The sequence below is a fragment of the Lissotriton vulgaris genome, chromosome 1_1 (genome assembly GCF_964263255.1).
Source record: "Lissotriton vulgaris chromosome 1_1, aLisVul1.2, whole genome shotgun sequence".
Classification (NCBI taxonomy): Eukaryota; Metazoa; Chordata; class Amphibia; order Caudata; family Salamandridae; genus Lissotriton; species Lissotriton vulgaris.
In genome coordinates, this window is record NC_141685.1 from 1,701,506,787 (window position 1) to 1,701,531,655 (window position 24,869).

The following is a 24,869-nucleotide window of genomic DNA, read 5'->3' on the forward strand; positions in this document are numbered from 1 at the left end:
AAAACATTACAGAGTGGATTTTTCTGAGAAAGATATTGAGAATCTAAATACCACAGGCAGAATAACTCATGTAAAAGAATTAATTGTGTTTCTAAAAACATTAGGTGATTTAAGTAAATGGAGAGTTAAATGGACAAAGAAAAGAGAAGAAGAAAAGAGAGAAAGAGGAGAAGTTTTTGGTGAATTTCCTATGAGGGAAATAGCTGGTGGAGGTTATGTTCATGTTCCAAGACATGGAACTCCCTCCCGACCCACCTCCGCTTGACCCAGGACCACCTCGCCTTCAGGAAGCAACTCAAGACCTGGCTGTTCGAGCAGTAGCGGACCCCCCCCCCCAGCGCCTTGAGACCCTCTGGGTGAGTAGTGCACTATATAAATGCTTTGATTGGTTGATTGATTGATTGAGGACATTCTGCTTTTTCCAAATGATTTTCCTCTGCTGAGAGAAAAGCCAGTAGAATGGTACCGTCAGGTTGACAGATTTATTAAGGTCTCAAAAGTTCTGTGGATTGATCTTGATGGTTTCTTTGATATTGTTGTCCCATCAGATCTTTGGACAGAATGTAAAATTTCTATTAGTTGGCCCAAAGAGGAACCGCCTCGACATAAAGTAACAGGTGCTCCTTCAGACGTTGTTATGGATTTCTATGACAAAGTAATTGTCTGGCTGAAAGACAAGATTCCTGCTAAAGAAGTAGATTGGGTTAAAATAGACAGGACAAACCAAGAACCAAAGGAATCAGTTCATTCCTTTTATGAAAGATTACTCCTGGTATTTAAACAATACAGTGGCTATGAAAAATTAAGTAAAAGTGACATGAGCCACTTCATTTACAGATTTGTTTATGGCCTGAGACCTGAAATTGGGGAAATGATTAGAAACAGGATTGTCGGTTGGCAATCACTTTCAGTTGATGATATCCTGAGGAAGGCAAAATACTGCAGTGATGAGTTAGATGCAAAACAGAAGAATCTTAAGGAGAAGGCAATGTGGGCACAAGTGAAGGTAGCTGAACAGCAGATAGCAACCGTAGAAAATAAAAAATTTCAGCAGAATCCAGGAAAGTTCAAAGGGAACTTTACGAATAAGCCTAAATTTAATATAAATATTGAAGAGCTAAAACAAAAGCTACCTTGTTATAATTGCGGCGAAATTGGACACTGGAAGCGTGAGTGTAAAAATCCGCCCAGAAATTTTTAAAATTCATCAATAAATCCACAGATGCAGAGTGGGAGAAATCAGCAGCAACAGCTACAGCGACAGTTAAATGAAATAAGTCAGCAGCAACAGCTACAGCGACAGTTAGTGAATCAGCAGAGCCAATTGAATCAGCAGAGCCAATTTCCACAGCCACCCTTGCCAAATTGCATGAATACACAAAGATACAGTCCAGAGACGGGTTTCTGCGGAGCTGTACAGGTTAAAAGATCACAAAAAGTAAATGTGTCAAATGTCTCTCAACAATTTTGGCTGAAAGAAAATTAGAGCAGTGACTCAGAGCATTACTCATGACGGTGCCTGAGAGAGGAAGAAGAGTGTGTGCTTGGAGCCACTCTTTAGGTAGATCAGTCAGGTCCATTTGTAAATGGTAAAGTGAATGACAAAGATATCACTTTTCTTGTGGACACTGGTGCTACCCGTTCTACTGTTAGATCAGTGGAAATTGAAAATCTTCCTCTCTCGGGTGAAACCATCCAGGTAGTTGGCGTGGCTAATCAGCAAATAAAAACATATTTGACAAAACCAGTTGATGTAGAAATTGGAAACTACAAAGACAAGCACAGATTTGTTGTTTGTAACAGCAGTCCTGTTAATCTTTTAGGACGTGATCTGTTGTGCAAGATGAATTGCAAAATGTATTGCTCAGCGGAAGGTATTGAGCTTCAGACTTTAGAAGAAGATGGTCTGTATAAATTGACATTGCTAATGGTTGACGAAGAAAATAAAATGTTCCCTGCTTTTGATAAAAACAATTTACCTGAAGAATTGAAAGAGGCAGTTAATCCGAAAATTTGGGATTTAACTGGTGATGAATTGGGTTTAATGAAACATGTGGACCCAGTAAAAAATACTGTGAGACAGGGAATAGATTTTCCAAACATTCCTCAGTACAAAATGAAACCTGAAACTATTGAGGGTGTCATTCCTGTGATTGAAAAATTCATTAAGCAAGGTGTTTTGAGAGAAATTGAAAGCAGCCCATGTAATTCACCGATTATGGGAATCAAAAAGCCAAACGGAACTTACAGGATAGTTCAGGACCTGAGAAAGGTTAATAAAATAGTTGTTCCTTGCTGTCCAGTTGTACCAAACCCAGCGGTAATTCTATATCAGATTCTGCATGATGCAAATGGTATACGGTCATTGACCTATGTAATGCTTTCTTTACAGTTCCACTGCATCCAGATAGCCAACAAATGTTTGCGTTCCGGTTGCAGGATCGCATATTAGCATGGTGTCGTATTCCTCAAGGGTATACTGAGAGTCCATCTATTTTTAATCAGTTGTTAAAGAAATCCTTGGAAGATTTAAAATTGCCTGGAGAGTCAACATTGGTCCAGTACATAGATGACCTCCTTATTGCAGGAAAATCAAGAGAAAATTGTGTAACAGACACCATTACACTTTTGAATCGATTGGCAGATGAGGGACATAAAGTGTCACCTGCGAAATTACAGTTTTGCAAACAAGAGGTTAAATACCTTGGTCACAGAATCGCAAAGGGAATCAGACAAGTGACAATTTAGAGAATAAAAATGATTCGAGCAATACAACCACCGACAACACAAAGACAGATCAGGATGTTTCTAGGAATGGTTGGTTATTGTCGCCAGTGGATTTGTGGGTTTTCGGTAATTGCAAAACCATTGCAAAGGTTAACAAAGGCAGACATAAAAGACCCGATTGTTTTGACAAATACAGAATTGGAGGCTTTAGAAGAGCTAAAGAAAAGTCTCTTTGAAGCACCAGCATTAGGGATGCCTGATTACGATAAAGAATTTGAGCTGTATTGCAGTGAAAGGGAAGGTTGTGCATTATCAGTTCTCATTCAGAAATATGGAAAGATGAGAAAACCTATAGCATACTTTTCAGCTGTTCTTGATCCTGTTGCAAAAGCATTGCCAGGTTGTTTAAAAGCAGTGGCTGCAACAAGTGTAAGCCTTGAGCAAAGTGAAGGAATCATAATGGGGTTTCCAGTAAAAGTGTATGTACATCATTCAGTTGAAACACTTCTTACCAGAAGTAAAACACAGCACCTGTCGAGTAACAGATTGACCAAACATGAAAACGTTATTCTGGGATCAGATAATGTATCCATTGCGAGATGTATTAATCTCAATCTCGCTACACTTTTATCAGATAGTGTGGTTTCTGACATTGACAATGAGACTGATGACATTGATCATGAGTGTTTGGATGTTTTGGAATACTGTACTAAACCCAGAAAATACATTAAGGATGTGCCTTTACCAGAGTCAGACATTGTTTACTTTGTTGATGGCTCCTGTTTAAGAACAGACGAAGGCATTCTGAGAGCAGCATATTCAGTTTGCACAGTTTCAGAAATAATTGAGGGTTCAACTCTTGAAGGAATTCGTTCAGCACAAGTGGCAGAATTAGTTGGTTGAATTCGTGCTTGTGAAAAAGCAGCAGTGAGAAAGGTTACCATAGTGACTGATAGTCAGTATGGGTACGGCGCAGTCCACGACTATGGTCAGCTCTGGTCTCAAAGAGGTTATTTGACCTCTGCGGGAACTCCGATCAGGAATGCAAAATTGATCAAAAGACTGATCGATGGCATTCAGCTATCAGAAAAGATTGCTGTCGTTAAATGTGGAGCGCACAAAAAGGGAGAAGACTATGTAACTAAAGGAAATGCTTGTGCTGATGAAACTGCACGTTACTGTGCGAAAAATAATCTTTCACTTAATCGGGAAAAAGATAATGACCATATAATGAACTCTCTCATGCTAATATCTGTGATAGAAACATGGCAGGGAGTAAAAGACTTACAAGATGAGGCAAATGATGAAGAGAAAAACACATGGCTCAAAGAAGGTGGCAGACAGTGAGAGGAAGATGAAATTTGGGTATACAAAGATGGCAGACCTGTTATGCCCAATTGCATGATTGCTGACATGGCACGGATGTACCATGGTGCAGGTCATTTAGGAAGAGACACAATGATCCGACTGTTCAGGGATACTTGGTATAATCAAAAGTATAGGGTTATTGCAGAGTCACTTTGTCAGCGTTGTTTGATCTGCCAACAAATCAATCCAAACAGAAAAACAGTTGTAAGCATGGGAACCATAGGACGGGAGGGTGGTCCTTTTACTAGGTTGCAAATGGATTTCATTAACATGCCACCACATAACAAGTTGAGATACGTCCTTGTTATTGTCTGTCTGTTTTCAAGATGGGTGGAAGCATTCCCAACACGTCACAATGACTCAGTTACTGTGGCAAAATTGCTTTTAAGAGAGATCATACCTAGATATGGATTTCCAGTGACTATTGAAAGTGATCGTGGCACACACTTTGAAAACAGACTGCTTGAATAATTTGTGAGGCCTTTGGCATAAAACAAAAGTTACACTGTGCTTACAGACCAGAAGCATCAGGTGTTGTTGAACAGATTAATGGCACAATTAAAACCAGAATTTCAAAAATGTGCCTAGCTACAGGAGTAAAGTGGACAGACGCACTTCCACTTGTTTTGATGTCTTTGAGGAGCACACCAGATAAAAGAACAGGTCTTAGCCCTCAAGACATACTCATGGGAAGAGTTATGAGACAGGCTTTTGTTCCAGTTGGAAAATTGTTGACAATAAATGATAGTGCAATTTTAGACTACTGTAAGCAGCTGTCTGACGTGGTAACTTCTGTATTCCATCAGGTGGGAACAGATGTGATTTCAAAAGAAAAGGAGCAGGCTCATGATCTATTGCCAGGAGACTGGGTCAGGACAAAGGTTCACCGGAGGAGGAACTGTTTAGTACCAAGGTGGCAAAAAGCAAGACAGGTGATACTAGTCACAGCAAATAATGTTAAATGTAAGGGTCTGAAGAGGTGGGTGCATGCAAGCCACACCATTCGTGTACCACCTCCTGATAACCCTGATGAAGATAGTGACGACACTACAGCTGATTCAGACTCAGAAGAAGAACCTGAAGATTCAGATTCTGAAGATCGACAGGGAAGTCGACATCTGGAGAATTCTGATGCAGATCAAGCATCAAATGAAAAAGATTTACACATTGTCGTTGTTGATTCAGAAAATGATGAAGATGTTCTAGGAAAAGGAACTGAAAAAGAAACTGTGTCAGAAGAGATTCAAGATCAGGAGAGTATTGAAAAGCAGATTGGAAACTCTGAAAGCAGGAACGGAAATTCTGGAACTGGGAAGTTAGAAGTAATTCCAGAAGAAGAGGATGAATTGCCAAGTACCAGCTACAGAGATGTTGTTCCTAACGTAGTGAAGCTGCCGAGTAAAGAAGTTCCTACATACAGTATTGAAATCTCTGAAACTGACTCGGATGACAGTGATGAAGAGTCTGAAATAAGAAAATTCAGAAAAAGGGCTTGGAAAGCTGAATGTAACGAAACAGAGCCTAAGAAAAAAACTCTTGAGAAAAGGTGATGTCTGGCCAAAAGAAGACTTGAAGTTCAAGTTGGTGAAAAAATCTAAAGAACAGATTAACGAAATATCAAGTCAAAAAAGTGAATCAGACAAAAAAGAACAAGTTGGAAAGAAGATTGAAGTTATTAGCAGAAAAAGCAAAAGACCATTAAAGCCAAATCAGAAATACAAGTCTCCAGAGTGGGCCTATATAATCATCCCACCAGTAGTTGAGGTCAGCAGTAGCAGTCAGGAAGACTTGGATGAAAATAGTGACAACGATTAGGTTTAGCTTTCTTTAAGTTGAAGTTTATTTTTGGCATAAGGCTGAAGAAATTGTGTTAGGTGACACAAGGTCAAAGAAATTGTGTTAGCTGTAAACACTTTTTATGGACGAAAGGTCGAAAAAAAGATGTTAGAGGGTTACTAAAAAAAATGTTTAAAAAGGGAGGGTATTATTTTAATTAAATACTAATTTAAAATTTCAGTTCAAGGTGTGCTATCCTCGGAAGATGTTGTCAAATGTCTTCCATTTGTGTGATTTGTGTGATTCTAATCATTCTAGTTTGGTTAAACTTAGCAGTCATCTTTCCTCTTGGCATTGACAAGGAGGAGTATAAGGTGAATATGACGAGCAAAGCTGAATCTAAACAAGCTGCTCATGATGTTGCAGGCAAAACCAACAAGATTATTGAGCACAAACCAGAGATTCACCAGGACAGATCTGTTGGTGATTTTTCTACTAATTCCTTTTCAAGACTCTTATCAGAGTATGTTAGAGTCATGGATGTCAAAGATTGTTATATGTGTGTTAAGCTTCCTACTTCAGTTTCTGAAGGGGTCAAGTATAATATGCTTCCTCTTACTTATGGAATAACATGCAGTGTTATATCTAGCTTGTTCTATCAAACAGGTCGTCTGGAGTACTATTACTCATACTTTGATGAGACATTCGCTAACTTGAAGGTTGTACATAGTCCTAACAAACTTAGGCCTGCCACACAGATGAGGGAATTCTTCCTGGTAACTAATGAACTCACATACGAGTATGCTTACAAAAATAATCTAACCTGCAAAATGAGAGATGAAGAAAGATCTTTTCTCAATTTGGTTGAGGAGAGGAGGGCGATTTACAAAAGGAATGAAATGCTGAAACAGACTAAATCCAAGTTTTGGCAGCTCGAAGATGAGAAGCTTAATGGTGAAAATAGATTTGCTGCTATCCATGATCCAGTTAGTGGAAAGTTCTGCATTAGAAGAGATAACACGCTTTACGACAATTATTTTGTCGGTGCAAGCCAATGTGAGGACACTTATCGAATTATAGGGGGTTGGGGATTTAAAGGTGGTAAGGACCCAATTTTCCCAGGAATTTTTTTTGTCTGTGGGAACAAAGCATATTTCAGTCTCCCTGACCATTGGTATGGTACATGTTACCTTGGTCTAGTCTTTCCTAAAATTTTCCATGTTGACAGAAATGGGAAAGGTTCATTTGAAATTGGCAAACACCTGAATAGATACAAAAGAGAAAGCTTCTCTGAGATTATGGGAGATATGTTTGGTGCAATAATTCCTATGGTGGGACTAACTTTGAATGCAATTAAAATCAGAAAGGTTTCCACAATTGTTGACAGGCTATCCACTGATACTGCAAGTGGTTTCCAATTGGTCAATACTGAGCTCATTGCCACCAGAAACATGGTTATGCAGAATAGGCTTGCGTTAGACATTCTCTTAGCATAAGAGGGAGGAGTCTGTGGGATTTTGCATGTTCAGCACTGCTGCACATATATCCCAGGCAAGAGTCAGAACATAGAATTACTGATTAAGAATATCACTGAATTTCACTCTGAAATAGAACCCATGGAAAATGACAGTTTTTCTGAACGTTTGGCTAAAAGATTTGTGGCAATCAGGTTATGGTTTGCTGAAATTGGCAGTTCTATCATTGGCAAAGTGCTTTATCCTGTAATAATCATTGTTATAGTGACACTTTTGTTAAAAATCAGTTGCATGATTCACAAGAGAAAGAAGCATGTGAGGGAAAAGAAGCGAATATACAAACTCAGAAAAGCTCAGGAGAAGGAGATAGAAAAGGAGGAATTTCGCAGGGCTCAATATGAGAGTTCCAGACAGACTGATGAAACAGGAGTTTAGATTTACTAATACAGAGAGAGATCATTATATGACATTTCTAAAAGTAACATTTTTGAGTAAAATTTGGGTTTGTTTGGTGATTTAAAAATCACCAAATGAGGGAGTTGATGAAGCGGACTTTAAAGATAAGTTTAGATTCAGTAGGCTGATTTAAACTCCCATAATTTTTAATTCATTAACGAGTGTTGCATGTTTTTGTACTGATTCAACCTAGAAAAATGTGCACCTACACGAACATATGGGATTAATAATATGTGCTCTTGTCATGTTTGTCACTACGTTTTAAATAATATATTAACTTCGTCTTTTGTCTTGTCAAACATTAACTGCGGCTGTTTCAATAATAGCATGTGCATTCTCTTAAATGTGCTTTTGTTATGTCGTGTCATTTTATGTGACTGTGTTCTGTTTGTCTTTTGTGCATTATGCTAGGTAACATAGACTAATGAGTTAACATTAGTCAAGGGGGTGGGTAACAGAATAATTATCATTTCTTGAATTAATTGATGTCTTGTGTTTCCTTGCATACTAGAGTCATGCTAAAAGAGGCCTGTGGCCTATTTCTAAAATGGATGTCCGAAGTCCTGTCGATTTGGGCCTTGCACAGCAGTGAATGAAAAATTTTTTTTTTCATAATTCTTTGAAAAACACATGCAGAAGCTAGGCTGTGCAGAGCGTTGAGATAATCATTGTATAAACTTGCATTGCCAAGTTGTCTACATCTGCAGGTGTAGACAACCAGTGGGTTGATAATAAAAGCAGAAACTCAAGAGAGTGACACGAATGGGTGCTAAAACAGCAACACTTGTCGAGGATTTTACACAAATGGGAAAAACCAAACCTGGACCTATTTGAGCCACCTCTCAATTGAAAATGTTGCTTCTGTGCCCTTCCGAATAGCATGGAATGGTATATTTGCTTATGCATTCCCACCTCTGCCTTTGATTCCAGGCTACACAACACAATGAAATCAGAGCCATGTCGAATCATTCTAACTACTCCAGCATGGCTGAGACAGTTCTGATGTGCCAAATTTCTTCTCCTATCAGAACTGCACAATATTCCACAGAAAACCATCCTGGGAATGCTTACAATGAACAAAGGCCAAGTCGTTTATCCACTGTCAGAATCGCTCAATGTGTCTGCTTGGCTTCTGAGCACAATGAACCCCATCTCTTAAATATCACACAGGAGTGCAGAGACATCCTAGTCAAAGAAAGAGATGTCTCTACAAACAACTCTATAAATAAAATGTCCAAGGCAAAATATCTACCCCCGAGCAGGTCTTACCATATTTGCTGAGCTTAGTACATTCTGGACTCTCAAATAAATCAGTCAAATGCCACATAGCAGTGAACTCCAGATTCAGAAGAGCTTTAAAATAGAAATCTTTATTGTAAAATACATTGATAAGGGAATTCTTAATATTGTAGGGTTTTATAGTTTACCCTCCGATGAAAAAAATGCCTATTCCTTACCAGCTGAACACTAGTAGTCGAACTGATGCAAAATAATTTTAAACCTATTCGTAAAGCAGATGTAAAGAGCCTTTTTTGGAATACTGCACTACTTCTAGCCATAACTTCGGCTAGACAAATTAGTGAAATTCAGGTCTTTATTTTCCAACATCCATATCTTTAATTCAAGGACGACAAAGTTAATTTTGAGTACCTATCCTTACTTTATCCCTAAGGTACCAACAAACTTCAACCATAACAAATCAGGTACCATATTTACTAAAAGTCATGCAACGCAGCAAGAAAAATTGCTGCATTGCTCTGCAAGTCAGGGAAAGAGCAGAAATGCGCCCCATCTACTAAGATATGGGGCATCCCTGCTCTCTCTCTCTGCACTGGCGCACTTGTGGCTGCCAAGTGCAAACACAGGCACAGTTAAGGGACACATTCCTACATAAAAGCAATCCATTGAGGCTTCTTTCTCTTTCTATGTGTGTTGTGCAATGCAGCACACATGGAAGAAGGAACCAGTAGAAGTAAACATATTTCTCCTTGTTACGCCTTCTCCGGGAAGGCGTAGCATTTTGATGCATTCCCAGGTTCACTATTGTTCGTAAATCTGGAATTGTGCCAAAATCCATGGGTGGATGCATGGGAACACCCATTTTCCACCCATGGAAACCCTTCCCAGGGCACAGTGATGCATGTCAGACACTTGCAATGGCTAGCACTACTCCAGGTTTACTATGCCATGCAGAGCCACCTTTGGTACATCTCACTTAAGAGCTTGCACTGCAAGGGCAATGCAAACTCTTAGTAAATCTGATCCCAGTTTTACTTAGGATCTACTATCAAAATCTAACACACTAGAAAGAGCTATTCTATCAGTGGACCTCAAAAGATGTTAGAAATTATACAAGAGAAATCACTTAGAAAATGTAATCATCTCTTTCTTGTCTGAGCCCCCTCCAAGAAAAGGCCAGACTCTCTCCAAAAGTGCCATAACTCAATGGGTCTCACCAGCCATACCTTTCTGCTACGAGACAGCTGGAAAACCATTCACTGCCAGGCTCATCCTCATTCAAGAAGAAGAGTTGCAACTTCTGCTGCCCTGTTTGCTAGGGTCTTTCAACCTGATATATGCAGGGTTACCGCATGGAAAAATAGACATACATTCACTAGAAACCTAGACGCTTCCCTGAATCAAGAAGTAGCAGTAAGTGAAGCAATTCTTCGACATCTATTCCAATGAGTTGGCCCACCTTGATGTATAAATAGATATGTATGTAGAAAGTTTACTGATCTTGGTTTAAATGAGTCCCACCTCTGCATGTTTTAAACTGTCAAATGTATTACTGCTTACTATTCAGAAACAGGCATGTTAATCTTTAATATTAATTATAATTATAATTCCTATTTGTAAAGTGTAAACATATCACCCTTAACCCGTGTTTACCTCGGCCAACGGCCATCGCGAGCACTACCTCGCTAGTGCTGCGCACATCCGTTGGCCAATGCAGCCCCGACCACTGATTAAAACTCCTGATCCTTGATCAGATAACTTGCGCGACGCTTGCATGCAGGCAGGCGCTTTCAGGTCCCTCCCTACAAAACGCGATAGCGCTTTTTAACAACCCTCTTTTGTATTTGTGTTATTTTATTATTTTGGCATTGTATCCCATGTTTTTAACTAACTTGCCCTCAAACTTGCACCATAATCGGCTACGCACCGCCTTTGGCAGGTCCCCGACCTCACGTCCCGTGTAGAGCGGACGTTTTAGGGGTAGTAGTGGACACCTGGCGGCGCCATTTTGGATTTTGGTTGGCGGGCTAGCTGTCATCAGGACAGGCTAGACCTGCATTTAAGGCGGGCAGTATAGGCGGGCTCCCTTGATCAGATAACTTGCGCGAAGCTTGCGTGCAGGCAGGCGCTTTCAGGTCCCTTCCTACAAAACGCGATAGCGCTTTTTAACAACCCTCTTTTGTATTTGTGTTATTTTATTATTTTGGCATTGTATCCCATGTTTTTAATTAACTTGCCCTCAAACTTGCACCATAATCGGCTACGCACCGCCTTTGGCGGGTCCCCGACCTCACGTCCCGTGTAGAGCGGCCATTTTGGGGGTAGAAGCGGACCCCTGGCGGCGCCATTTTGGTTGGCGGGCTAGCTGTCATCAGGACAGGCGAGACCTGCATTTAAAGCGGCCCTTCAGGCGCGCAGCGTTTGCGCTCAGCGTTGGCGCCGCATTGACGCCGCATTGAAGCCGGAGTCACGCCAGAGTCCAGCCCGTCTGCGCCCGTCCGCGCTAAGGACGGGATAATGGGCGGGATATATGGGGAGACTCGCAGTCCAGAGGTAGATATACAAGCAACCTTTCAATATTCCATCCAGGATATGCGTGCTTATAAACCATCTCGGCTACCATGTTATCTCTCTTGCTCTTCTGAGGCGCTTCGAATGTCTCCTTGCTCTGGCTGCTTTGCCAGCCGGGGCACGCTGCTGATTGGCGACCCCCCTAGATCTCCCCCCCTCGCTTGTCCACCTTGTTCCACCAGTCCCATGAAGGAAAGTGGCTTTCTCATCAATGCAAGATCTTTGGTGAGAAACAATATTGCTTTTAATGATTTTGTTTTGGCAAGAAGGCCCACTTGGGTGTTTATAACTGAAACTTGGGCCTCAGACTATTCTGGCCCTGATCTGGTGGCTGCGACTCCGGAGGGATATGCGCTGGCTAGGTTGGATAGAGTTGGGCGTAGAGGAGCTGGACTAGGAATTCTTTATAAGATTTCCCATACTTGTCGTACCTTGGAACTGTCTGGTCCCTCTGACCTCTTCCAAGCCCTTCAATTCTCAATTGGTCTCCCCAGGGCCGCCCCTTTTGTGGGCGTATTGATCTATAGGCCCCCGGGTCCTAGAACTGACTTTAGCCAGTCTCTGCTTAACATCTTGGAACCCTATTTTGGTTGCGCCCAAATTACGGTCCTGGGCGACCTAAATTTCCATTTGGATAATGTTACTTCTAGAGATTCTGTTACTCTTGTGGATTCCTTATCCGCTTATGGGCTCCAGCAGTTGGTTAAATTCCCCACCCACCAGGCGGGTCACATCCTGGATGGGGTCTTCTCGAACGACCCGGGGTTAATGATAGGTCTTCCTATTCCACTGAGCTGGTCCGACCATTTGGCCGTCCCATTGGAACGTCAGGTATTTCCTTGCAATCCCAAGTTGACAGGCCCTAGTAAACTGGTACCTAGAAGAGACTTTAGGAAGGTTACTAATGCTTCTCTTGCCCCTCTGATTCAGATATCAGCCATTAGCCCAGCCAAAGATGTCAACATAGCTGCTGCTGAATTGACGAGTGCTGTCATGACAGCAGTAACTGTGTTAGCCCATGTAACCTTGCGTTACTCTGCCCGCCAGAGACCATCTGCCCCGTGGTTCTCGGAGCCTTTAAGTCTCCTGAGGCAGGGGTGCAGGAGGCAGGAAAGGCTATGGCGGGCGAGATGGAATCCCCTAGAGAGGGAGAAACACAAATCTCTCCTTAAGGAGTACAAGGCGGAGGTCATTAAGGTGAAACAAGAATATTTTGCTCATCTTACGACCACTCTCACCTCACCGAGAGATCTTTTCAAGATAGTTGACTCCCTCTGTACATTGCAGATGCCTGACCCTATAGTATGCTCACAAGTCCTCTGTGATCAAATCGCAGGATTTTTTCATACGAAGATAGCAGACATCTACTCGGCCCTTGACTCACAAAAGGCTTTTAATACCCCCTCCTTCTCCTGGTGCTGCTCTCCTCCCCTTCGAAGTCGATGTACCTGCCACCACTGTGAGCCTATCTGTGTTTCCACCGCTCTCTCTCCAGGATCTTGACTTGCTTCTAAGCAAGATGAGGTCAGGGTCTCCTTTAGATCCCTGTCCTCTTAAAGTTCTTAAGGAATGCAGAGATACCCTGTTGCCCCCCGCTCTTGGACATCATGAACAGAGCAATGAGGGATGGTATTTTTCCCGACTTATGGAAGAGTGCTTGAGTCAAGCCCCTCCCTAAGAAGCCCACACTAGACCCAGAGGTGCTCAAGAACTTCCACCCTATTTCCCTGCTCCCAGCCCCAGCCAAGATGCTGGAGTCCCACCTAAACAAGCATCTAGCGGCGTTCTTGGACAACTCGGGTCAGTTAGATCAGTCCCAACACGGCTTCAGGAGGGCACACAGCACGGAGACGGCCCTGATGATAGTGCTTGATGACATTCGCACTGAGGTCGATCAGGGCCATACCTCACTGCTAGATTAAATCTGACAGCTGCCTTCGATACCTTGTCTCCCTCTGTTTTAACATCTCGTTCGAGAGAGATAGGGGTTGATGGCGTGGCTTTGAGCTTGCTGGCCTACTTCCTGAACGAGAGGGAGCAGAGGGTTAAGCTGGGAGACTTTTTATCTCCTCCCACACCTGTGCAATGTGGGGTCCCTCAAGGGTCCGCATTAAGCCCGACCCTATTTAACATCTATGTGGCCCCACTTGCTGAGTTGGTGAGATCTTTTGGGATGGAGATAGTCTCCTATGCTGATGACAAACAGATTTTGGTCTCTCTCCCTCGCTCGGTGCACGCTCCCATTCATAACTTTAGAAGTTGTATGGAGGCGGTTGCTGAGTGGATGATTAACAACTCACTAAAACTGAATAGGGAGAAGACCGAAGTTTTGGTCTTTGGTGGAAACGCCAACATCTGGTCGGCCGAATGGTGGCCTCCCTCGTTGGGAGCCTGCCCTACTCCTACAGATTCTGCTAAGAACCTGGGAGTAATTATGGACCTTGATCTTTTAATGGCACAGCAGGTCAATAGAACAGTTGCTACCTGTTGGGGCATTATTAAAATCCTTCATAAAATTATGCACTACTTGTCCCCGCAGGCTCGCAAGCAGGTCGTCGTTGCACTGGTTGCTTCGCGACTTGACTATTGTAATGCTCTTTATGCTGGGGCCAACAAAGGCCTGTTGCAGCGCCTACAGACAGTCCAGAAAGCGGCGGCCAAATTTGTATTGGATGCTCCTAGACTATCCTCCGCCACGGCGGCCAGGAAAACCCTACACTGGCTCCCTTTTGAGTCTAGGATTGCCTTTAAGACTCTCTGTATGGCTTATGGGGCGCTTACTGGTAATGGGGCTGAGGGTGTGAGGAAACTGTTGCATCCATACGTTCCAGGGAGAGCTCTCCGTTCCTCAACCAAGAGTTTGTTGGTGGTTCTTCGCGCTCGTAGAACCAAATGGGGTGGGAGGGCGTTTTCAACAGTAGCCCCCAAATTGTGGAATAGCCTGCCGCTTGGAATTAAATCCCAGCCATCCGTCCAGAACTTTCAGAAAGCCCTAAAAACGTGGCTATTCTCCAAGGCTTGTTAACTGGTTATTCTGATTTGTTTTTTCTTAGGCGCCTTGATGCCTCCGGGCTTAGTAGCGCACCATAAGACTCGTTTTATTTCATTTCATTTCTGCACCGCAGCAGAATTTGCCCGGTGGTTAGGGAGTTAAGGGTTTCAAGGTGCTGGGGGCCGACAGGGAGATTAATTAAGCTATTGCTCAGAGTCACATGATGCTGAGGTGAGCTGCCACCAGGGATTGAACCTCAAACCCAGCACTCCTGAATCAGCCGCTCTAGCCGCTGCGACACACCTCTGGTCCAGGTATGAAAGCGATACAAAAGGAAATGATGGACGGAGCGTTTGAGCAAATCAAGCACTCACCCCCAGTCAACTGATCTGGGTTTAATCCATCACCATTCTATAGCTCACTCAGCCACCCCAGTTCAGACATGGCCATATGCAAATCAGCCTGACCCTGTGCCTCATGGGAACAGTCCAGCCCGAACTGCCAAGCCATGTCTTCCCTGGACCGGAAACAAGCATCCTGGGACCGGTTTCGGATTCATAATCCTCATCAGCCAGGCTATCTTGAATCCAGAGGCCAAGTGAGCAAGGGACTCAGCACTTGCGCATTCAAGATTACGCAAAACATCACCCTTATTTCTGAGACTTTATCCCCCGTAAGTGAGGGGTACATATACTCTCTGATTTTGGATCAGGGGCGAAACACAGGCCCATGCAGCCCAGGAATGGTGTAAATCTTTCAATAGCCCCCCTTCAGCCCCTGATCAAAAAATATTTGTGAGGTAACTGAGTCTCTGCTCCCTCATCAGGTTCTGCAAGGGAGCCCACCATGTTGCTTTATGACACTGTATGGCTCTCAAATTAGTAGCCAGTGAGGCTTCTCAGAATTGAATCCATTCTTCTGTGTGTGTCTCATGTTGGCATCCCAAATGAATGGACAGACTCTAAATACCTAGCAAAACACTTCACTTCTATACCCCACAATGTACTAAAGTGGGCACGGAGCTCACCCTTTGCTTCAATAATGGGTTTACAATCCTGCTACACTGTCACCCACTGAGTAGCAGCCCTTGTAGTGACCTGATCTGAGTCATCCACTGTTAGAAGGTAGTTCTGACACTGAGCCGTCTGGATTTTTCACTTTTTGAGCACCTATTTGTTGAGTAATGGGCCCGCGCTGGTTACATGTAGACACATGTGTAGACGTGCACAAGTGTATGGGCTGCACAGGGGAGATTTCTGGTGTGCGCAGCCCGGGCCAGGAGCAGATACAAAGTGAATGGTGTGGCAGGACTTATGTAGAATTGGGTGGTGAACATGGAATAGGCTTTATACACTGAGAAGAAACATGCTAGGGAAAGTCAGTGTGTTTTACTGTTTTTCACTCATTTTTCTCCTATGGGGATGTGGTGCCCATGGGCTAGTTTCACTTTCATAAGGCCTGAAAATTCCAGACAAGCCCTACAGTCCACTGTAACTGGTGTCAGAAGAAGTATTCTGCAGAGTCCAAAGTCGTATTTGTATTGCTTTTGGGTCATCCAGAAATGTCATATTTCTCAGAGTGAGCCCATAACCAGGGCCTAGCTGGGGGCTGACCCCAGCAGACTGGATTAATGACCTTCCTTCCAAGAGCAAAGGCCTACTCTCTAAAGAAGAGAAGATGGGTGGAGCTACAGGCTCATCCATCAGCAGCTGTCACCGGGTGCCAGGCACCAATCAATCAATCAATCAATCAATGCACTTGTAGAGCGCGCTACTCACCCGTGAGGGTCTCAAGGCGCTGAAGGAGGGGGGGGTTGGGGGGAGGGGGAGTGCCGCTACTGCTTGAAAAGCCAGGCCTTGAGGTGTTTCCTGAATGTGAGGTGGTCCTGGGTCAGACTTAGGTGGGCGGGGAAGGAGTTCCATGTCTTGGCCGCCAGGTAGGAGAATGACCTTCCTCCAGCGGTGGTTCTGCAGATCTGTGGGATGGTGGCAAGGGCGAGGCTGGCGGAGCGGAGTTTGCGTGTAGGAGTGTAGAACGAGAGGCGGTTGTTGAGATATTTGGGGCCTATGTCGTGGAGCGCTTTGTGTGCGTGGGTGAGGAGCCTGAACGTGATCTTTTTGCTGACGGGGAGCCAGTGCAGGTCTCTCAGGTGGGCTGATATGTGACTGTGGCGGGGGATGTCGAGAATGAGTCGTGCAAATGCATTCTGTATGCGTTGGAGTCTTTTCTGAAGTTTGATTATGGTTCCTGCGTATAGGGCGTTCCCGTAGTCAAGTCGGCTGCTGACGAGGGCCTGGGTGACCGTCTTTCTAGTTCCGGTAGGGATCCAGCAGAAGATCTTACAGAGCATGCGCAGGGTGTTGAAGCATGAAGATGAGATGGCATTGACTTGCTTGGTCATCGTGAGAGAGGAGTCCAGGATGAATCCCAGGTTGCGTGCATGGTCAGTGGGTGTCGGTGCGGTGTCTAGTTCTGCGGGTCATCAGGAGTCGTCCCAGGCGGATTGGGATGGTCCGAGGATGAGGACCTCTGTCTTGTCTGAGTTCAGTTTCAGACTGCTGAGTTTCATCCATTCCGCAACTTTTTTCATTCCTTCCTGGAGGTTGAGTTTGGCGGTGGCGGGGTCTTTGGTGAGGGAGAGTATCAGCTGGGTGTCGTCGGCGTATGAGATGATGTTGAGGTTGTGTTTGCATGCGATGGTGGCGAGGGGGCTCATGTAGATATTGAAGAGGGTTGGGCTGAGTGATGAGCCTTGTGGTACGCCGCAGAGGATCTCGGTGGCTGCGGAGCGGAAGGGAGGGAGGCGGACTCGCTGGGTTCTGTCGGAGAGGAAAGAGGTGATCCAGTCCAGGGCTTTGTCTTGGAACCGGGCGCTGTGGAGGTGGGTTATTAGGGTGCAATGGCAAACTGTATCAAAGGTGGCTGAGAGGTCTAAGAGAATGAGGGCGGTGGTCTCCCTGTTGTGGAGTAGGGTCATGATGTCGTCGGTGGCTGCGATGAGGGCAGTCTCGGTGCTGTGGTTGGCTCAAAATCCGGACTGGGATGGGTCGAGGGACTCATTGGCTTCAAGGAATGCGGTCAGCTGGTTATTGACGATCTTCTCGATCACTTTTGCCGGGAAGGGAAGAAGAGAGATGGGGCTGATGTTTTTGAAGTCTTTGGGGTCCGCTGTGGGTTTCTTCAGTAGGGCGTTGATCTCTGCATGCTTCCAGCTCTCTGGGAAGGTGGCAGACGCGAGGGAGTTGTTTATGACGTTCCGTAGGTGGGGAGCGATGATGGTGTCGGCTTTGTTGAAGATGTGGTGAGGGCATGGGTCGGAAGGAGAGCCGGAGTGGGTAGTGTTCATGGCGTGGGCGGTGTCTTCGGTGCTGATGGGAGTCCAGGCGCTGAGGATGGTTCTAGGGGGCATTGGTTCGGTAGCTGGGGGGGAGTCTGGGCGTCGAAGCTGTTGTGTATATCGGTGGAAGAACGTGGCGAGGGAGTTGTAGAGGTCTTGTGACGGTGTGATGTCGTTGCTGTTGGCGTTGGGATTGGAAAGCTCTTTTACAGTGTTGAAGTGTTCCTTGCTGTTTTGTGTGTTGTTGTCCAGCCATTCTTTGAAAGATGTCTTTTTGGTGGTGCGGATCAACTGGTGGTGTTAGCGGGTGGCTTCTCGAGGGCTGTCATGTTTTCTGTTGTCTGTTTGCGGTGTCAGGTTTTCTCGAGGGATCTGCAGGATTTCTTTGATTCTTTGAGGTTGTCGGTGAACCATGTTGTTTTCCTGTTGTAGGGCTGACCTGGGGGGTTCTTCAGTGGTGCAAGGGCGTCGGCGCAGTTGACTATCCACTGTGTGAGGTTGCGGGCTGTGTCGTTGGTGTTCGTGGTGGTGATGGGTGGTTTCTGGCTCAGTGTTGTGGTTAGCTGGTCTGCGGTCATTTTGCTCCAGCATCTACGGGGGATCTGTTACGGGTGGCGGTGGGATGTGGTGTTCTCAAAGGTGAAGTGGATGCAGCTGTGGTCGGTCCAGTGTAGTCTGGTGGAGTGGCTGAAGGCAATGTGGCTGCTGGCAAATAAGACGGGGTCGAACGTGTGGCCGGCATAGTGGGTGGGGGTGTTCACCAATTGCTTGAGTCCGAGGTTGGCGAGGCTTTCGAGCAGGGTGGTGGTGGTGTTGTTGTCATTGTTGTTCTCCAGGTGGAAGTTCAGGTCCCCTAGGAGGATGTAGTCTGATGAGGCGAGGGTGTGTGGGCTGGTGAAGTCGGCGATGGCTTCATTGAATTGTGTGCGTGGGCCCAGGGGTCTGTCGACAAGGGTTCCTCTGAGGGTGGTCTTGGGGTCGGTGTGGATTTGGAAGTGTAGGTGTTCGGCGGTGGTGAGGGCATCTTCAGAGTTGGTCGTGACGTTGATGGTGTTCCTGTAGACGATAGCAATTCCACCTACGGTTTGGTTGACGCGGTCCTTTCGGGTGATCTTGTAGCCGTCCGGGATGGCTATGGCGATGTCGGGGGCTAAGGACGCATTCATCCAGGTTTCTGTGAGGAAGGCGATGTCTGGTGCTGTTGTGTCGAGGAGGTCCCAGAGTTCGGGCCCGGGCACTAGGGGTGACGGGGACAGAAGAGGAGAAGGACTACAGGAAAAACAAGACGGCAGTAAGGCTCAGAAATTAACTGAAACCAGACTGGGCAATCACAAATCACAAAGACTACAGGAAAAACAATGATGCCAGTAAGGCTCAGAAATTAAACTGAAACCAGACTGGGCAATCACAGGTGGCACAGCGAGCAGCGGGGCAGCGGCGGCACAGGGGGACCATGTGGCGGCTAAGGGGGTGACCTACCTGGTGACAGGGTCAAAGGTCGCCCAGACTGCACAAGTTAGAAGGTAGCGCAGGGGAAGGGGCTTTCAGAGACCATATGGCAGCTGACCACTGGCCAAAGCTATCCTGAATCAACCCAAAGGCCTGGGCAGGAAGGAGGGAGAAGGGGCAGTGAAGTGATGTGTCGCTGTTTGATAGAACAAACAGAGACTTCCTGCCAGCCCCCACCCCAAACTTTAAAAAAGTGTTTGCATAGGAAGAGAAACTCTCTCTGTGGTGTGGTCTGCCTGGTGCAGAGGGTGCTGGAGCCTGGCGAATTGCAGTTGGAAGGAGGAACCCCCTAACTGTCCCAGGATCCAGAACAGCGCCAGAAGAGTCGCCCAGGACCAGTGAGCAGATGCTTGAGCCTCTGCGCAAGGAGAAGAGAGGCCCAGGAAGAGAGCCAGGTGAAAGGATGGCGCGAGCAGCCAGTGGAAACAGGTCTCTGCTGAGGTTCACCCTCTTGGAGGCGAAGAGGGCGGCAACAAGTGGATAGAGCTGACCATCAGGAGCAAAAGGAGGCCGGAATGCTGCAAATGCTGCAAATCGGCAGCCTCAGAGCCGAGATATGCCCCCCAGAAGGCAGGCGACCTTTGACCTCTCATGGGACCAACGACAAAGTGCGCGGGGCTCCGATACCACAGGTCGCAATTATGCCCCAGGGTGGGTCAGGTTATGGGTGCTGCCCCAGGGGGAAGCAAAGTCTGGGAGCGCTGTCGCACTCCCCTTGATATTGCCCAGAAAAGGGGCCAGGAGTCCACCCTGGCCCCCTGTGATGTGGGAGGAGGAGGAGCGCCACCGCGCCCCCCACCCCGGAAGTAAATTCAGGGAGCGCCGTCGCGCTCCCCTTGAAAGTGCCAAAGGGGGCCAGGAGCCGACCCTGGCCCCCGGTGATGGTGCGGGAGGGGTACTGCTGTCACGCTCCCAAAGAAAACAAGTCAGGGAGATCCGTGAAGGTATCCTGGTGGGGCCCGATATCCCAACTCCGGGCCCTGTGGCACGAAACTAAGTCGGGGAGCACCGTTGCGCTCCCCGTGAAGTAATGGCTGGAGGCCCGGGGCCCCATCTCTGGGCCCCAAGTGGATGGCAGGCTTCGTGTCTGCCTGCAGAAGCGGGCAGACCAGAAGAGATGTGCCGGCAGGCGAGGGTGCTGGCCCGTCGGGGAGCTGGTGGGGGCAGCCGGGGGTGGGCTCTCTCGGCTGCCCCCCAACAATGTGGCAATGCGGGGTGCCTGGGTGGAACAGAGCCCCTGCGAGGAAGACGATCAGCCGGGGGTGAGCTCCCCGAGCCGAATGGACACACTCATCTGGGGGTCTGGGTGGGACCGGGCCCCCCATTGAGAGCACGATCGCCTGCTCCCCCTGAAGCAGCGAGGGAGCCACTACTATAAAATGCAGGGGATGGGAGAATCGCCCCATAATGCCTTGCCGGCCTGGACTGGCCTGCAAGGGAAAAACAGTGTTTCCTCTGGTTGTGGTGGCCCCAGGAGAACGGGGTCACCACCACATGTGTGACAAGGTTCAGGGGGGAGCTGCAGGAGAACGCAGCCTCCTCCAGCACGAAGAAGAGAAGTCCCTCTCTAAGTCTCATGGGGACTTGAAAAGAATAACCCCTCATGGGCTCAGCCAGCATTTTAACACCTCCTGGGCTATAACTTTTGTACTACAGATGGGGGTGTATTGAGAAGTGCATCAAGGGATGAAGGACTGAGCTTGGGATGTCTGGAGAAGGGCATCCCCTGCAGGTGAAGAGGTGTAAATGCACCAGCAATGCATTTATGTTATGTTTTGTTATGTTAATTTATTTTATAATATGCACAGCTACCCACCAAAGGTTTCCCAGCGCAAGCCAACAGAAGCTCAACAATGGTCTGACATTAGCAATGTTGATTAAAAAAACACGTTTTTTATTGTTTACGGAAGTTGAGGAGCAGCTTCTCCCTCCGCATTGTAGCAGGTAAGGAATTCCACATGGTGGTCCCGAGCAGAGAGAGAGATTTACTAACGTTATTTCTTTTAGAGGGACTGAAAGTCATATGTGTAATGTGAAGTACCTGTGTAGGGTGATGTCATAAGCAAAGTGGGGTTATGTTGCTAGATATGCCTGCTAGGGGGTCTGCCTGTATATGTTTAATCCTGTGATTTCATCTGGGATGCCTTTAGGGGCTATAATTGCAACGCATTCTAATGATCAACAAATGTGATGAGTACTGTCATTCTAAAGTGATGCTTAAACATGTATTCTTGCTTCTGCGCTTAGGTGAAGAACAATCCAGACTTGTTAGCCCCTAAGATGTAGAGGTGTATCCTGTATGGTCAGTGGGAGATGCTCAGTCAGGATTATGTGTCACCAGGGCAGGGGTGCCTATTTTAAATGCAGGTTGAGATAATGGGGTGGGTCCCCACTGGGATGATGCCAGTGTGCAGGGCCCACGCTCCAGGTTATGTTCAACTAACAGCATTAGGGGCAAGATGATGTGCATACATGGGTGTGGTGGTATTAGACTCCACCCCCCCCCCTGCAGGAGGGGTGGAGATGTTATGCAATGTCACAAAGTAATTCTAACAGCTTATGTATATTTCTAAATTGGTGCATAGTATTGAGATGTGTGTGTGCTTAATAAATGTACTCTTACTTTCATAAAGCAAAGTACAGACTGGACAATCAATTATTGAGTGTTATTCATGAGCACCTGTAATGGCGATAACTAGCCCACACCACCTACCTTGAGTAAGCCTCAGACTGCTCTGCAACGCTACCCTAAGAGAGTCAGGCGTTACAATTGGGTGTTTGGTTCCCAGTGAAGGACAAATGTAGTCATGTTATTTGTGCAGGCCTCACAGATGCTGCCTCGTTTTCCAACATCGACTTACTGCTTCGTGAGATTCTGTGGAAAGTTGTTCCCCTTGAGGTCCTCTCCCATTTTCAACATTAGCCAATGCTGCCGAGGTAGGTTAGAAATAGGGTGGACCAGGGAATCTGTCCGTTTGGGTTAGTAAACAGTCTTGTGCTGACCCGCGCAGCGTTGGTGTGGCGATTGGTCCTCATTCTGCTGTGAGGGTTCATGCCAAGTTGTGCCCTCCTGTAGGATAACTTAACTTCATTTTGCTTTCCCGTGCGGGAGTCAGGGCTCCGTCTCTACACCTAGGGCTTGACCAACCTACCAGCTCTTTGCTGGCTAACTACACTTATCCAGAGCATTCCATCTTTAAAAATAACATAGGCACACAAATTCAGAGGCCGAAGTAAACAGAGCATGATACACCCTGACACTAATCAGGCTCAGCCCATTCCCAATGTCTGCAGTACTTTAAAACGACCCTACCGAAAGAAACCTGTTGTTTCGCAGTCAACACACAGATTTTGACTCCTGCTCCAGACATTCATGCATTTCACACAATTGCAACAGGGTCTTCATCATAGCATCAGCAACAAAACCATTTACACTATATGTCAGAGTGGGGGTTGCAGCTTGGGAAAACTACAGTTTTACAAAAGCAGGTATTGAATCTCCAAGGTGAGGAGATGGAGGCAAAAACAGAACATGAATTCACAAAGTCCACGCACAGACAATGAGGAACAATAGTAATGTAATAAAAACGGGAGAGCACTGACAGTAAAATCGCATACACGATACACCAGTGAGTCTAAATCTGCCATAAAATTCTTAATTTAAAAAATAGGATCTAGAGTAAATTTATCTTCGAATTTTTGATCAGGGTTCAAACAAAGGTTAAAAAATGCACTGTCAGGGATATAACACAACATAATAGGTACATTATAATAACACAAATAACCTTCAAATAAACGGCAAAAACCTAGTTGTGAACTGTACAACATGAAGGCACAAAGAAACAGCAGGGGCATCACATGGCTCTGTTTACAAAGAGACATTTTTAAGTGCTGTGGAGCCTGATGCTCATCACATGCTGCAGGCTCACACTAGGCTCTTTGACAGCAGTCCAGCAACACCAATTCTTTCAATTCAAAACTGTTCTTATGCTGTGGGGCTTTGCGCAGGGCTAGCTTACGGAAATGTGCACATTCTATTGACCTCGGAGACTGAAAGGCCGAATCAGCCCTAGCAGAGCACACTTACCCCTTTCAGGTTACACAAATCCCTCGGTAGCAGGAGCTCACCCAAGTAATTTGTCTTTCCTGTCATATATGTACGTATGTTTTTAAAATATGTAGTTGAGAGACAGAGGGTCGTCAAATAGAACAAGTATAGAAGTAGGTAGAAAAAAAACAAAAATGTAATTGCACGCTGGTTTGTAAATCAAAAGAAAAGGAAAGTGCTGCACTGTACCTAGTTTGCAGTCTAGGATGGGTGTGGCCTTCTTCACTCTCCTCTGTACGATACAGGAATCTGTTGGTCATTGCTGTTTTGGAGCCGGAGCTTACCTGCTCTTATCTCTTCTTGCTAGTTGAACCCCGTGGTTTCCTCCAGTGTTCCGCTGTTGAGCTTCATGTGCGTGCCAGCCAGCCGTCGAGAAACCACAATCACGGCTTGGTTCCAAGAAACAGCTTCGTACATTAACAGTGTCTTCTGATCAGATTGAAAAGAATCCAACCAGAAGCTCCACCCTGAGTGCAGCTTCTCATCTGTGCTTACAGTGAGAGCCTCTAAATGCTTTTTAGGTCTGGCTTGGCGACGTATTACCAACGTGACTATATAAAATGGGCACAGAGTGGGCTTTGTTACCACCCACAGCAGTATTAACCTCTCACCACATGCTGTTGTATCATTCTACCGCCTATGGAGGGCTTGTTGTGTAATGTTTATGGCACTATTTTACTCCCTGAAGGTACACTGAATCATCACACATTATACATTATCTCATTGGTGCATTACATACAGATTTTGTGTTTCCACTGCAGCACAGTTGTTTAATGTTTTTGTGCGAACTCAATATGCAATCCCGACCTATTGGCTTTGACAACGCTTAAATTTAGTTGGATGATATTTGGGAGATTTTAATGAGTTCCACTTTTGATTTCTGCACCCCTACTAGTGTGAACATGTCCTTGGCAGGTCTTTGACCTATTGTAGGTGATATACTTTTAGATCACAATCCACTCATCTATTGAAATGTCTCAAAAAATTACTTTACAGATACACATCTACAATTAGCATAGATTTCAGTTTTTTTTAGTATAAACAATGATCAGCTATGGAAATCTACATCTTACCCACAGCAAACAAGCAAACAAGTTGAAGTGTATCTTCAAAGTGCATAGTAAATTACAATTGTTACACCATCAATACATCGTGACAATAATAGAATTAAGGAAATACAATATTAGAATTATAAATATATGGAATAACCATAACCAGTGCATTGTAATTGTGCATTAATTCAAATTAAAACCATAAAATACATTTTAATATGCAACAAGTTCTCATCGAATAGTAAGAAAAAAACTTCTC

The 24,869-nt window shown here is 45.4% G+C and overlaps 1 protein-coding gene across 1 annotated transcript in view; it reads right to left on the bottom strand.

Moving 5' to 3' along the window:
- The window catches only part of PRKCQ (protein kinase C theta), a 450,307-nt gene extending 426,330 nt beyond the window's left edge, over nt 1–23,977 (bottom strand). Inside the window, exon 1 of the mRNA XM_086918955.1 lies at nt 23,843–23,977. The gene's annotated coding sequence lies outside the window, so the exon portion shown is untranslated. The remainder of the gene's footprint in view (nt 1–23,842) is intronic.
- Between the last annotated feature and the right edge of the window lie 892 nt (nt 23,978–24,869).